Genomic DNA, 13,284 nt, shown 5'->3' on the forward strand with positions numbered 1-13,284 from the left:
TTGAATTTTACTAGATATGTGTGATTTGTTTCATTTTGTGATTGTGGAAGCATATTTGTGCACCTTGGCCCAAAAATCCTTACGATGGGCCAGTGTTCATTTGCTTTACATACCTTTGACAGATGTTCTGGGTGTTTCACTTTCACTGTGTAATATTGTTAAGTATGTATTACATTTTCATTTCCTGCTGCTTTATATGGCATTATTTGATGCACCTTGTGTAGGTCTGACGGTGTTTGTTTTTTGTTCCCTAAGGCTTTTCTTTTTTTCTTATCCAAAAATCTTGGCAAGAGCCATTCTGGAATGTATATGCCATTTAATGGTTTCCCCTTTCTGGAGATGGATTTGAGAACTGTTTTGCACAACTAATGTCCTCCCATGTATATTTAAACATCACATATACTATTGGTGACCTCTTGTAGAAATTTACTTGTGGTAGTTTTCCATCAAGGTGCCTCTGCCAGATCAGCCATTGTTAGTAAGCATGCTGTGGCTTAGTTTTCCTGAATATTGGAGTCAAAGTAGGGCGTCACATGTTTAGACTGCGGTTCTCAGCCACTGCAGTGTTTCACTGTCACGTTATAGAGGAGCTACATGGAGTTAGTGGACAGGAGAAATGTGTCTCATCCTGATGAAGATTAATAAGAGCCATATGACAACGTGCTAAAAGTGGACCGAAACATGTGTTGCCAATACATAAGACAAACATGTCAAATGAGTGTTGACTATCTTATTGTTGTGCTAAAATTGTCCACATCGTGTTATTGTGGATAGGTTTGTGATAAACCCCATTGTACCAAACAATAAGCACTGTGAGGTATATTCTGTTTCCCGTGATACTTATTATGCATTTTATGTTTTTGTATTTCAACTTTATGATTTTGTTTGAATAAAAAGAGAGATATTTTTGTAATAGGGATGTACTAGTAGCTTAGGCTTTATTTGTTTTGCGTAAATCGCCAAGGTGATCTCTCCTTGACTTATTATGCTATATAATAGCAGTTGTGAATGATTAGAGAAGAAATCCTGTGATCCGCTCAACCAGAGAAGTCCTTGAGGACTTATGAATCAAAAACCATAGTGGCTTGACATTTTGTTTTACAATTGGATGGCTCTGGAGAGTCAAGAAATGTTACCAAGTATCTTATTGTTTGCTTCTTCTGTATGCATGTACAGACTTAATGGTCATGACGTTTGTACTGTAGGTTAGGGGTCTGACTGCTTGCCTCAGAAAAAAGGAACAGTGTGGGACCCGGGTCTGAATATTAACATTTGATTCCTTTTTTAATGGGATGAAATACCCTACAATTAGATGAATTCCTCAATTAATAGTTGTAGACCAAAGCAAAAAAAGGAATTATGAACTGCACTATACATTCATTTATTTATTAAAGCAATAAGCCTCAGACCTTGGTGGTATACCTCACTTTTGCTGAATCGCAACTTTTCCAAAATCGTGTACATCTTTTTTTAACCACAGATGGTAAGTATGGATAAGAGGGAGAAGTAGAAGAGGATTGTGGGGGGCCTCCCCTCACTTTCTGTGGTAAAAAAGATGTAAAATCTGCAAACAGAAATGAGCAAAGCCTAATCGATCCACCTTGGTAGCAGAGGGGATCTGTCTGTGTATTCTGGTGTTCCCAGCAAACATTGCAGGTGGGAACCACTTAGAAACCAATTATGTCTTATTTTCCTCTCTACAAAGAGTGTTCCACATTTTAATTAATACAAGAATTAAAAGAACATGCTGCTTTAATGAAATATGTATTACGTTTTGGCCGTGTTTTTTTAATTTCTTTCATCTTAATTTTGTGATGCTTTTGGGTGAGGGTAAAGAGAACCTGGTATTTTTTATATTGTATGTAGTTCCTTCTTCCCTCTCCTCTATAGCTCCTACAACGGTGGTCCAGTGCAAGTGTGTGGGGTGGAAAAGGATGCCGGGTGCTCCATACACAACATACAATCATTGAGATATAACTTTTAACAGATGATTGTATTCCAACTCAGCGCTCCAAGTGACATCAGAGACGTCACTCAGAACCTCTCGTGGACTATATCCCTGTAGTTCATAGGTTGCACTGAGGATTGTCTGCTTGTTTTGGCAAAAGGGGCAGTTTTTGGACTGCGGCCCTCTAATGATAGGGAGTCATGTGTTAACTTCCTTAAGAGCACCCAGTTCCTTCTCTGGCATCTTGCAATGTGTTTGCATCTTTTCCCTCAGGGGTCTTTTCTGTTTATGTGGGATGCAAAAGTTCAATAGGTCCTGGTGAAGGTGTAAAGAGTTGATGGTTGTACTGAAGAAAATACACTGTGAAACAATTAAACTCCAGACAATTAATAGCCCTGTGCACCACTCCCTTTCCCTTTTCTGCCCCCTTTAAAGGACATCATTTTGACGATGACAATCCATTGTGAAATGCATTGAAACTCATGAGCTACTTCACCTCTGGTACACTTCCCTTTTCTGGTATTGCGAAATGCCTAAAATCATTGGTCTAGAGATGAACACTAAGCCGAAGCAGCTGCTGCATGCTGGAAAAACTATAAAGAAATCCAGACTCACAGATCAGGAGAATTAAGTGTATGGATTTTATTTTATTGGGTATTTATAATGCACCTACACACAATGTGCTTCAAGGCGCAACAAGACAAGATAGTGGCGGAACAGGGAGGACAAACAAAAACGATCCTACTAGGCCTTGTGACATTTAGAACATGCAAGTGCTGTAAGAGAAGTGCACGGAAGAGGATAGTGGGGAAGAGCCGGTCAGGGCAGAGGGCCTGTGAGGAAAAGTGAGTGCCGGCGAGGCCAGGTGGACAGGGCCAGGGGAAAATAGAGAGTGCAGGTGAAGGAAGGACCACAAGCTAAGAGCGAGGTAAGGGGCTGGAAGGGCTACAAGGGTGCAGGCTCAGCCAGGCAAGTGCGGGGGGAGGGGCCCAGAAGGGAAAGTGCAGGTTGAGGGGGGGTCCAGGGAGACCGGATAGTCTTGAATGAGGGGGCTGGTGCCCTGAAGAACGCTGAAGAAACCAGACAGCCAGTTAACAAGCAGAACAGGGACATTAACAGGGGAGAGGGAAGGAAGAGGAGAAAAGGAAGGTCTTTAGAAGCTTCCACAAGTTAAGGAGATCCGGCTCAAGTCTGAGTGGGGCAGTGAGACCATTCCAGAGGGAGACACCAACGGAGGAGAGATATCTACCACCTCCCCCACCCTCTACTTGGAAAAGCATGCGATCTGCAGCGAGTTAGAGCTAGACGACCGAAGGGCTCTAGCACAGAGGTATTTCCGGGAGAGAGAGCTGGATGTAGTGGGATCCCAGGCCGCAGAAAGACTTGTGGATGATGTAGATGGTCTTGAACTTGATCCTCAATGGCAGCCGGGAGCCAGTAGAGAGGATTTAGGGCTGGAGAGATGTGGTCCCTGGGCTTTAGGCCAAAGGTAAGTCTTGCAGTCATGGTCTAGATTAGTTGAAGTGGGCGAAGGGAGGAGTTAGGCAGATCAAGGAAGAGGATGTTGCAGTAGTCCACCCTGGAGAAGACCAGAGCTCTGGAGACATAGTGCTTCTGGGGGAAGATGAGGAAAGGACCAGCAGCCTAGAGGCAGTAAAAAAGGACCAGCAGTCTAGAGGTAGTAAAACATTTTTTAGCAGTAGGTTTTTGCTACTGACCGACCGAGTGAGGTCATTGATTCTCTGATTAAAGCAGATGATGCTCTAATTGTGCTAGGTTGAACTCTCAGCTGTCCTCTCTTCAAGGTATTCAAATTACACACAGGGTCAACTACCGTAACCAGTGAAGTCTGGATGGAATACTGTGGTCTGCAACATGACTCAGGCTTTACAGTTGTTGTGCCTTGGGGAAGGGAGAGGGGTTATATATTGAGTTGAGTTTCTGTCAAGTGTTTATCTACAGTACAGTCAGGCATGCCTCACAATCCATCCTCTTTTGGAGGAAGCCACCTGACTCCAATGGGAACTCGTAGTGCCATGGTGCACTCAGACGGTGGGTCTGTAACCTTAGGTGGTAAAAGGGTAACCTTACAGTTTGGCAGTGTGCATGTGCCTCAGTTTCTAGTACATTTATGGTGTCTTTTTATTATGTTCTAGGCTGCCACCTATGATATAAATAAGGAGAAGTATGTGCTGCATGCAAAGCATTTGCTCAAGAAAGATGAGGACTTCAAACGCGTGTGGTTCACAGACAAAACATCCTTTGTGCTTGCACAGTTCAACAGGATCAAGGGCAACTCTCATTCCTGGCAATTTTAGACGTGTCAGCAGCGTTTGACAGGGTGGACCATGTCATCCTGACCAAACGCTTAAGGGAAGTGGGGAGGGTCTCAGCAAGTGCCATCAGTTGGTTCACCTCCTTTCTGTCAGGCCACCGCCAAAACGTGAGGTTGGGAGTTTTTTTTGTCAGATTCCATTGGACAGGAATGTGGGGTCCCCCAGGGATCCTCGCTGTCACCTTTATTATTTATTATTTATCTGAGGCCACTTATGGATACATCGCATAAGCATAGGGTTGGGTTCCAGTCATATGCCGATGGCACACAGTTGTTCATTAGACTTGATCACATTGAGGAAGCCTTTATGAGGATAACTGTCTGCATGGACGAAATCAGTAGCTGGATGTCGGCCAATTCTCTTTTCTAAAATTCCAATAAGACAGAGATTGCCATGTTCGGACCTAAACATCTCCTTAAAGAGGACAGATTTCCCCTGCCTCTGGCCTTGCTGGGTACGGAATTAAAATTCATGCCTAGGTTAAAAAACCTGGACTGCATGTGGCAGAATGAAATGAACTGTGAAAGCCCAATCAGAGCTAAAGTGCATTCCCTGTGACTACTCAGAAAAGCTCTTCCTTTTGTCCCTGTGAATGATTATGTTTTAGTGGTGGGAGCTTAAGTAAACTCACAGCTGGACTATTGTAATAGTCTTTTAGCTGGGGTGCCTGCTAAACAAGTCCAACGACTACAAAAGGTGCAAAACGCCAGAATCCAAATGGTGTTTGGGGTCTGAAAATCCATACCCATCTCCGGGTTACAGCAATCTCTTCCCTGGTTAGCAGTGGAGGACAGGATCAAGTTTAAGATAATTTCCCTGATAAACAAAAGTCTCAATAACTTGGCTCCTGCATATCTGACTGAGAAATTAAGGTGTTATGAGCCCCTACACAGGCCTTCCGATACGTAGGACAAGTTACTCTTGATGGTTCCTCAGTCATACTGTGTTTTCAGAGGCAACCAGAGATTTTTGTCTTTTGGCCCTAAAGAGTGGAACCGTCTCCCATTACATATTAGGAAGCTGGAGTCCTTTCCTAAATTCTGCAAAGCGGTAAAAACATATTTGTTTAAATAAGTATAGGAACCGCAAGATATCTGTTTTCAAACAGGTCTGTCCATCAGCTAATGATTGTTTAAACTTGTTGCATTGTATGTCATCTTCACCTAGATCTGATTCGGCCGTATGTAGCACGTTATAAATATCTCAATCAATCAATCAGGATGCCGTTTCAGAAGAGAGAGCACCTATTTTGTACACCACTGTCGAAGTACAAGGTGAAAGTCCCTGTATGGGAAGGTGTGATGCTGGAAATGAATTGGAGGGACAGGGCCTGCATGTCCTTGTCCTGTACTCCTTTTATCCTGTGTGTTCTGTGTTATTTTCTGCACAGGAGTCCATGCGGGACTCCTAGCAGTGCAGCTCTTCCTCTTTTTGGTCATGGTGAACAGGCCCTTGGGATACCCTTATGGCACCCATGGGTGGGGTATGACCCTGTACCCCTAGTGTATGTTTTTGGGCACATGTCTGTGGCTTACAGAACTGGGTATGGGCTGGTTGCAGCTCCATGCTGAATTTGACAGGTGCTCTGAGTATCCTCCATTTTGGGATACCCAGGCCCTGCCACTAGAATCAGTTGATTCCTGATAGGAGACAAGATGGCCCCTGTCACCTCTTGCCTTCTATTGGCTGTTACCTTGTGTTCCCAAAGTCCTGGGAAGCCCTGACTCTGCCCCTTCCCCTGACTGGCTGTTGGGTGCAAGTTCCATATATGGTACTGTGGGGAAATCCAAGACAGATTGGCTGGAGCCTTCCCAATGTTTGTATGTTGTGGGTATGCCCTTGGGGTGGGACCTGGGTGAATGGAGTGTGTGACCAATATACATTTCATGTTATGGGTGTCTGGTTTCTAGTGTGTGACACAATGAATGACACAGCCCTGCCCAAAACTGGTATGAATGCAGTGTGAAGTGCTGAATGGCTGGGTGCTTTCCCAATCCACATTCCTTGTTGTGGTGGAAAAGAATGGCCTGAATGCACTGTGAGCCTCATTGGCTGCCTGCCTGCATGAATGCCCCACTGAATGATTGGCTGCTGAGCTTAGCCCATCAGTGTGAATGAGAGACAGAACAGTATATCTGGAGACCTCTCACTTACTGGAATTGTTCTGAAGCTGAAGTTGAAACTTGATGCTTATTCTCTAAGCCGGGCCAGAAGAAGAAGGTTTACTGCTGTTTCCCTTCGATGCAATCTGAATGCTCTTGTGCCTTCAAGGAACTGATCTAAGAGAGGACCTAGCTAGGAGACCTCTCCCGAGCTACGAGGGACCATTGTGCAGCAGCTAATCTTCACCAAGACTCGCTGGAAGTCAGCCATCAAAAGAATGTCAACTGGAGACAGTGACCACAGAGGAATCTGAAGTGAAGCACCCAGACATTGAAGTCCATCGCCATCATCGACCGGAGCTGCAATGCTCCATTGGCTAAGAACACTTTGAATCAAGGACTCGCTTGCTCATCACCATCGACCGCTTTGTGGGTCTGGAGAAAGTCAAGGTCGCCGATGAACCAAGGAGAATCCGCTGGTGGGTTTCCCGCCACCCGAAGCCCTCAAAGACGCTGACGAAGATCTGAAAGCCAGCTGTGGTTGAGTCCTGATCGCTGATACCAAACGCAGATGACCCGTCACTGTTGCTGGGCGTACGTTCTTCATTGACTCTTTGCAGCAATGAACTATCGTTGTTGAGGTGCACCGCATTTCTCATCTTCGCAGGAAGTCTTTGACCGAACGTCAACGAGCACCAACCGGACTGAAGCTGCTGCTTAGACTCCATTGTTCACCCTTTTCTTTGAGGAATCTTGATGATCTGTGACTGCTGCCTTAAAGGGGTTGCACTCAAGAAGGATCTGTCGATGACCCATCATCAAACTCTGCTACACTAGGTACATTGGGGGTAGTAGAACATTTATAGAAGGAAATAAGACTCTGCTAAACAATATATGGACTGGGCTTGTCAATATACTTTATTTACAGGTTGCCCAGGTGGGGGGATCCTCACACAGAACTGTGCCTAGTGGTAGGGGCCCAGTATTCTGCCGATTGTTTAACCAACTTGTTTTCCTCCTATGTCTATTGTTGATACCCTTGCTATGGATTTGTATGCTACTTGAAACTGTCATCAGTTGGTGCATTTTAAAGGAGTCAAGAGTAATTGTGGTACCACATAAAGATTGTACATTTATCATTATAGTATTGCCTGAGCACAAAGTGTGTTATTGTGTGTGTATATATTTTAAACCTTATTTATATAAGAAACTGTGTTATCACTAACATAGTGTGTGGGCATTCCTTTGTGGGAGCTTGGGGACTACACACTGTACTTAAAAACCAGCTTGCATCACCTCCTGAGAGCTTAAGCCTTCATTGCTCGTCCAACGTTACCATATAGAGAATCTTGGCTGGGGTGCTCTGTGCTTTTACTCTGCCATATAGAGAGCAGGAGTACAGATACCCTCATCCAGTCTTTACATAAGGCATCTCCAGGAATGGCCCAGGTCTGATGGCCATCTTTGAAGGGGGAATCTACTCCGCCTTCTTCAAGTGGCACATTGCCTCTTGGCTGCTGGTCCTGCATGCAAAAGGGTATTATGATGAGGACAGCCAAAAGATTCCTCTGTTTTCAGATTTCAATGAGAGCCTGGGCAAATATTGGGCACATACTCCTACTGAGTGTCCAAATCTAAATTTGATTTAAATTATATAGATGAAGCTCAAGAGATATTTAAAGCAAAAGCATAAACCCATGAACGAGGCTGAGATAATATATGGGCACCACAAAGTATTGGTATGAAGGACATTCCTGAGCCACTTGCAGCAGGACAAATTCCCATGGTAAAATACTGCCAGTGGTTATCAAAAGGAATGGTGGAACAACAAATATGTGATGTTTGTATTTTGATACACGCTCCAGAATTTTGTTTAAGTTTTTAGGGCTGCAGCATTGCTGAAAAAAAAGAAATATGTGGCCGTGTGGCTGAATACTGTATGTCAATCTAACTTTGGAGTGGTTTTATGTCAAGTGATTGGTGTAATGGAAGGTGCAAGGGGACATGGTGGGGTTTTGATCATGTAAGATTTACCTTTACTTTCCTGGTGGCAAGGCAGGAGGTGGGGTAGGACAGAGGAGAGTCATCACTAAATGGTGGAGATGTTGACTTCACCCAAAAATAAAACCGTGTGGAAAAACTGTTACTATGTCTGTGGAGCTCATTTTAGGGGGGTCATATGAAACATTTTCAATACACTTTCAACACACAAAAGTAAGACAAGGAAGAGGCATTCCTGATGATTTCAATATGTGCATAGAACCCAGCTATAAGGAAGAAATCATGGCACTAAATGATCCATTTAAGGAGATGCCATTCCAAGAGCACTTGAGCGATAACTTTCCTAAAGCTTGGCCCGCACAGACATTTTGGAGTTGACAATACAAGCGTAGAATCAGAGATTGTGTAGAGGAGGAGCCAAGTACCCCCACCTCAATCAACCCACTCCTTTTACCTGTATGCTGGAAACCAGAGTATGTGATGTATACAGAACAGCTGAATTTGCATTTTTTTTAAAAATGATTCTGAATTCTTTATTTACTTACATATTAACCAAACATTAGTTGACATAATACCTTGTATTATACAATAGACAGAAATAAGGAAGAAGAAAGAGCTTTATATATAAAAAAAAATTATACACATGTTCAAGAACTAATACATACTCAAGAAATCATCCCAAATATTTGCATGTACCAGTGATACTGGTCTTTTGGGCCGAAATTAGACAGAGAGTGGCCAGTAGTGGACTTCGAATACAAGAAGAGAATCCTGAACTGTACTTGCTGGGTCTCTTTCCAAGAGGAGGCAGGCACAGGGCGCACCCGGCTCGAATGACAGACCTACTATGCATATTAGCTAAACGGCGGATAGCAATGGCGTGGAACTCAAGGGAGGGCCCAAAAATAGATCTATGGTGGGCAGACTTTAAGAAATGGGCAATGACAGAGACAGCAGTGTGGATAAAGGTGGTACAGAAAGGAGTGGGGAAAACGGGACAGAGAATGATGGCATGGAACTCTCTGATGCAGAATTTCTTTGAACGAAGAGAAGACAGTGAAGAAGAAAATCTGGGAGGGGGGAGGAACAGTGAAGGACAGTCATTTGATAAGCCCCCAAAACAGGAAGGCGTGAAAAGTAAACACTAAAACGGCCATGAGAAATTAGGTGGTCCAAAAGACTTGATCCCCCACCCACTCTGAGGCGAAAACGTGAAAGGACATCTATGCCAAGTGCCATACGGCCAGTTATGTTGTTGGTTAAATGTTATATGTTTTGTTTGTTTTTTGTAATGTTATTAAAAATCAATAAAGAGTTTAAAAAAAAAATATTTACATGTAAATGTAACTTCCCCAAACTTCTGTAAATAATCTTCTGCATGCTCGCTAAGCAGTTAATTTCTTCAATCCAATCCATAGAATTTGGTGGAATTTCGGATTTCCATCCCTTTAAAATTATTTTTTTGCACATTGAAGCACCTCTGAATAATAACTTTTTCTCTGACAAAGAAAGATCCTCAAGTAAATCATTACTCCCTAAAACCATTGTTCTGAAATCCAAATCAATTTTTCGATTTAGAACACGTAGACACATTGTACATACACCGTGCCAGAAACCACGGACTCGAACACAGTCCCAGAGTAAATGCTCCATTTCCACAACTCCAGCAAACATCAGAGTCCAACATACCCCTCTCTGAGCGTTCACTCAAACTGATTAAGCAAAGTTTCAAATTTGCACACGGCTCATGCCACATACCAGACGTAATTTCACATCCCAGTCTTCGACTCCACTCATTCATTAGTTCTGAGTTCTCTTTACAATTTGCCATAATGTGATGAAACACCTTGCTTGCGAGAGGTTTTTTGCCCACATCTTTATCTTTAGTGAAAAGTTCCACGCTTACACGCCCATTCCAATCAACCTCTCCAATACATTTTTTCAATTTCCTGTAATCTGCAACATAGAATTCACCAATGTTATATTTTGCATGCAACTCCTCACAGTTAATCCATTTCTCATCCTTGTAAATGTCACTAATCCAATTAATTCCACCAACAAACCACTCCGGCCAGAATAAAGGCTTTCAGTGATAGCAGGGTTCAACCAGATAGAGGCATCAGGTGACTTGTGCGCTACTGAGCCACACATGACATATATATTTTTCCACACTTCCCTTAAGAATTCGGTCATGGAAAATCTCTTACCATGTCTATTGATTGTCGTTAGCACTGCCCTTGGGGCAAGAGGGCCCATCAAACTCGCTTCAGCCACTGCCCACTTTCTAGGAGAATCCCCCAGAAAAGGATAAATTGGCTTGAAAACGGCGAATAGCACACTTTGAAATTCGCCATGCCAAGACCCCTCTTCTCAGTTGGCAGTTGAAGCTTCCACAATTTAAGTTTCGGAGGCTTCTCATCCCAGATAAAGCTTTGTAATAGACCGTCAATTAATCTCCAATAATGTTGACTTATTCTCATGGGAAGCATGCTCAATATGTAATTGACATTTGGAGTGGCATTCATTTTCAAAGCATTCACTTTGCCCCACAGCGATAAATGCAATAAAGACCACCTCTGGACACTAATTTTAGATCCCTGCAGGCCTCCCCCATGTTTTCCTCCACCATATCACTAACCACCGGAGTTAACCAAACACCCAAATACTTTATTCTATTCACACACCATTGAAAGCCCCAGTTAGCCACCAAAGATTTATCACAACATTGAGTAATTGGCATAACTTCAGACTTTGACCAATTGATTTTATATCCAGCCACTTCGTGAAACCGATCAAGTGTGTTCATTAGTGCTGGTAATGACACCTCCAGATCTCGCAATACTAGCAAAAGATCATCCTCATAAAAAAAATGTATTGCTCAACTCCTTGAAAGAGTACACCTTTTAGGTTCAAATCACATCACTAAGCAATTGCTAGAAGCTCAAGGCCAATACAAATAACAAGGGCGAAAGCGGGCAACCCTGCCCAGTACCTCTCTGCAGGTTAAAAGATTCTGATAACAAACCATTCGTCTTAACATCCACTGTAGGATGAGCATACAAAAGGACAACCTACGAACTATAATCTTCTCCAAAATTGATTGCACGTAAGACCGAGAACAAATATTGCCAATTGACTCGGTCAAACGCCTTCTCAGCGTCAAGAGAGAACACCGCTATGTCCTCATCCGAATCCCGGGCTTGCGACAAAGTCATCAACAGATTCTGGATGTTGCTGGAAATTCTACGATTTTTAACAAAACCATATTGATCTGTGTGCACTAGTTGTTGCATCAAGCGTTCAATACGTAATGCCAATACTTTAGCTAGTATCTTGTCAGTATTTATCAGACTTATCAGGCGATAGCTAGAAGGTAGATTACTGTCTTTACCCTTTTTCAGAAAGACTGATATAGTAGCATGGTTTGTAGATGCCGGTAACAAACCTACTTCGTTAGACTCAATGTACATATCCCTCAAAAGCCCTAATGCCGTCTCTGGTAGAACCTTGTACAATTCTACCAGCAATCCATCTGGCCCAGGTGTCTTCCCAGTATTCAATTTGCTAATGGCAAACCTAATCTCATCAGTAGTCACAACCTTGTTAAGAACATCCTTTTCTACATTTGTAATTTTTGGAACAACAAGGTTGTCTAAAGAATGTTCTCCAATACCTGTAATACCTAACTCATTCTTGTATAGAGCCGCATAGAATTCCTTGAAAACCGTATTAATCTCACAAGGACTAAAAGTAGCTACTCCATTCCCACCCATTATCGAAGTTATAGCCCCTTCTGAAAGCTGTTGTCTAAGCCTGTTGGCAAGCCACCTGTCACACTTTTCTTCCCGTTAAAAGTATGCACATTTGATCCTATTTAATTCTCTCTCGGCTCTCGCAGTTAAACTATCATTAATTTCCTTCTTCAGTTTTTTTTATTCTCTTCTCTTATTATTGTCACTTGGGTCACACACCCGGTCGTTCGTTACCTCAACAATACGAGTGTCAGTGTCAGATCTCACTTTATCCATTTTCTTCCTTTTGCTACTAGATAAGCCCAAAACAAAATCCCTCATAGTACATTTGAATGCCTCCCAAGTAATTTTCTTGCTGAGCTCATCCGATTGATTCTCTATTACAAAATATTCAGCCTCAGACCTAATCTTCTCTAATAAATCCTCATCATGCAAAGTTGAGGTATTCATTTTCCATTGAAAAGATCTACAGTTTTCAAAGTTTAAAGACAGGCCCAAAAATATTGGTGCATGATCAGTGACTGCGATACAACCAATTTTACTATTCTTAAGATTCGCTGTCATTTTACCCGCTGTAAAAAACATGTCAATTCGAGAATATGTAGTGTGTGAACCAGAATAAAAAGTGAATTCTCTTGTGTCTGGTTGTTGCAATCTCCAGCAATCTTTTAGAATCAAAGTCAGTAGCAATTGCCTGAAACGAGCAATAGTGTGTGTCTTTCCTCTGAAATGTCCTTTGTCCACTGCGATCAACTGATGGATCATTTACTAAATTAAAGTCACCTCCAAGTACAATGTTAGGTGAATCTAAATCTAGCAAGAATTGTGCAGCGTCTCTAAAAAAGAGCCGTCATCCATGGATGGGGCATAAATATTGCACAATATAGTTTTGACACCCTGTATATCCACCTGGAGTGCAACGATTCTACCTTCCTTGTCGGAACAATTTCTAATTACTTTTACTGGAGAACCTTTCCGTATCAAAATTGCAACCCCTCTACTTTTAGAAGAATAACAGGAGGCAAAAATATCACCTATCCATTTCTTTTGTAATTTACCCATCTCATCCTTCAATAAGTGAGTTTTTTGTAGAAAATAAACATCACATTTCATGTCCTCCATATAGTTAAAAGCCTTCTGCCGTT

The sequence above is a fragment of the Ambystoma mexicanum genome, chromosome 7p, assembly GCF_040938575.1.
Source record: "Ambystoma mexicanum isolate Mex_15411 chromosome 7p, UKY_AmexF1_1, whole genome shotgun sequence".
In the NCBI taxonomy this organism is placed as follows: domain Eukaryota; kingdom Metazoa; phylum Chordata; class Amphibia; order Caudata; family Ambystomatidae; genus Ambystoma; species Ambystoma mexicanum.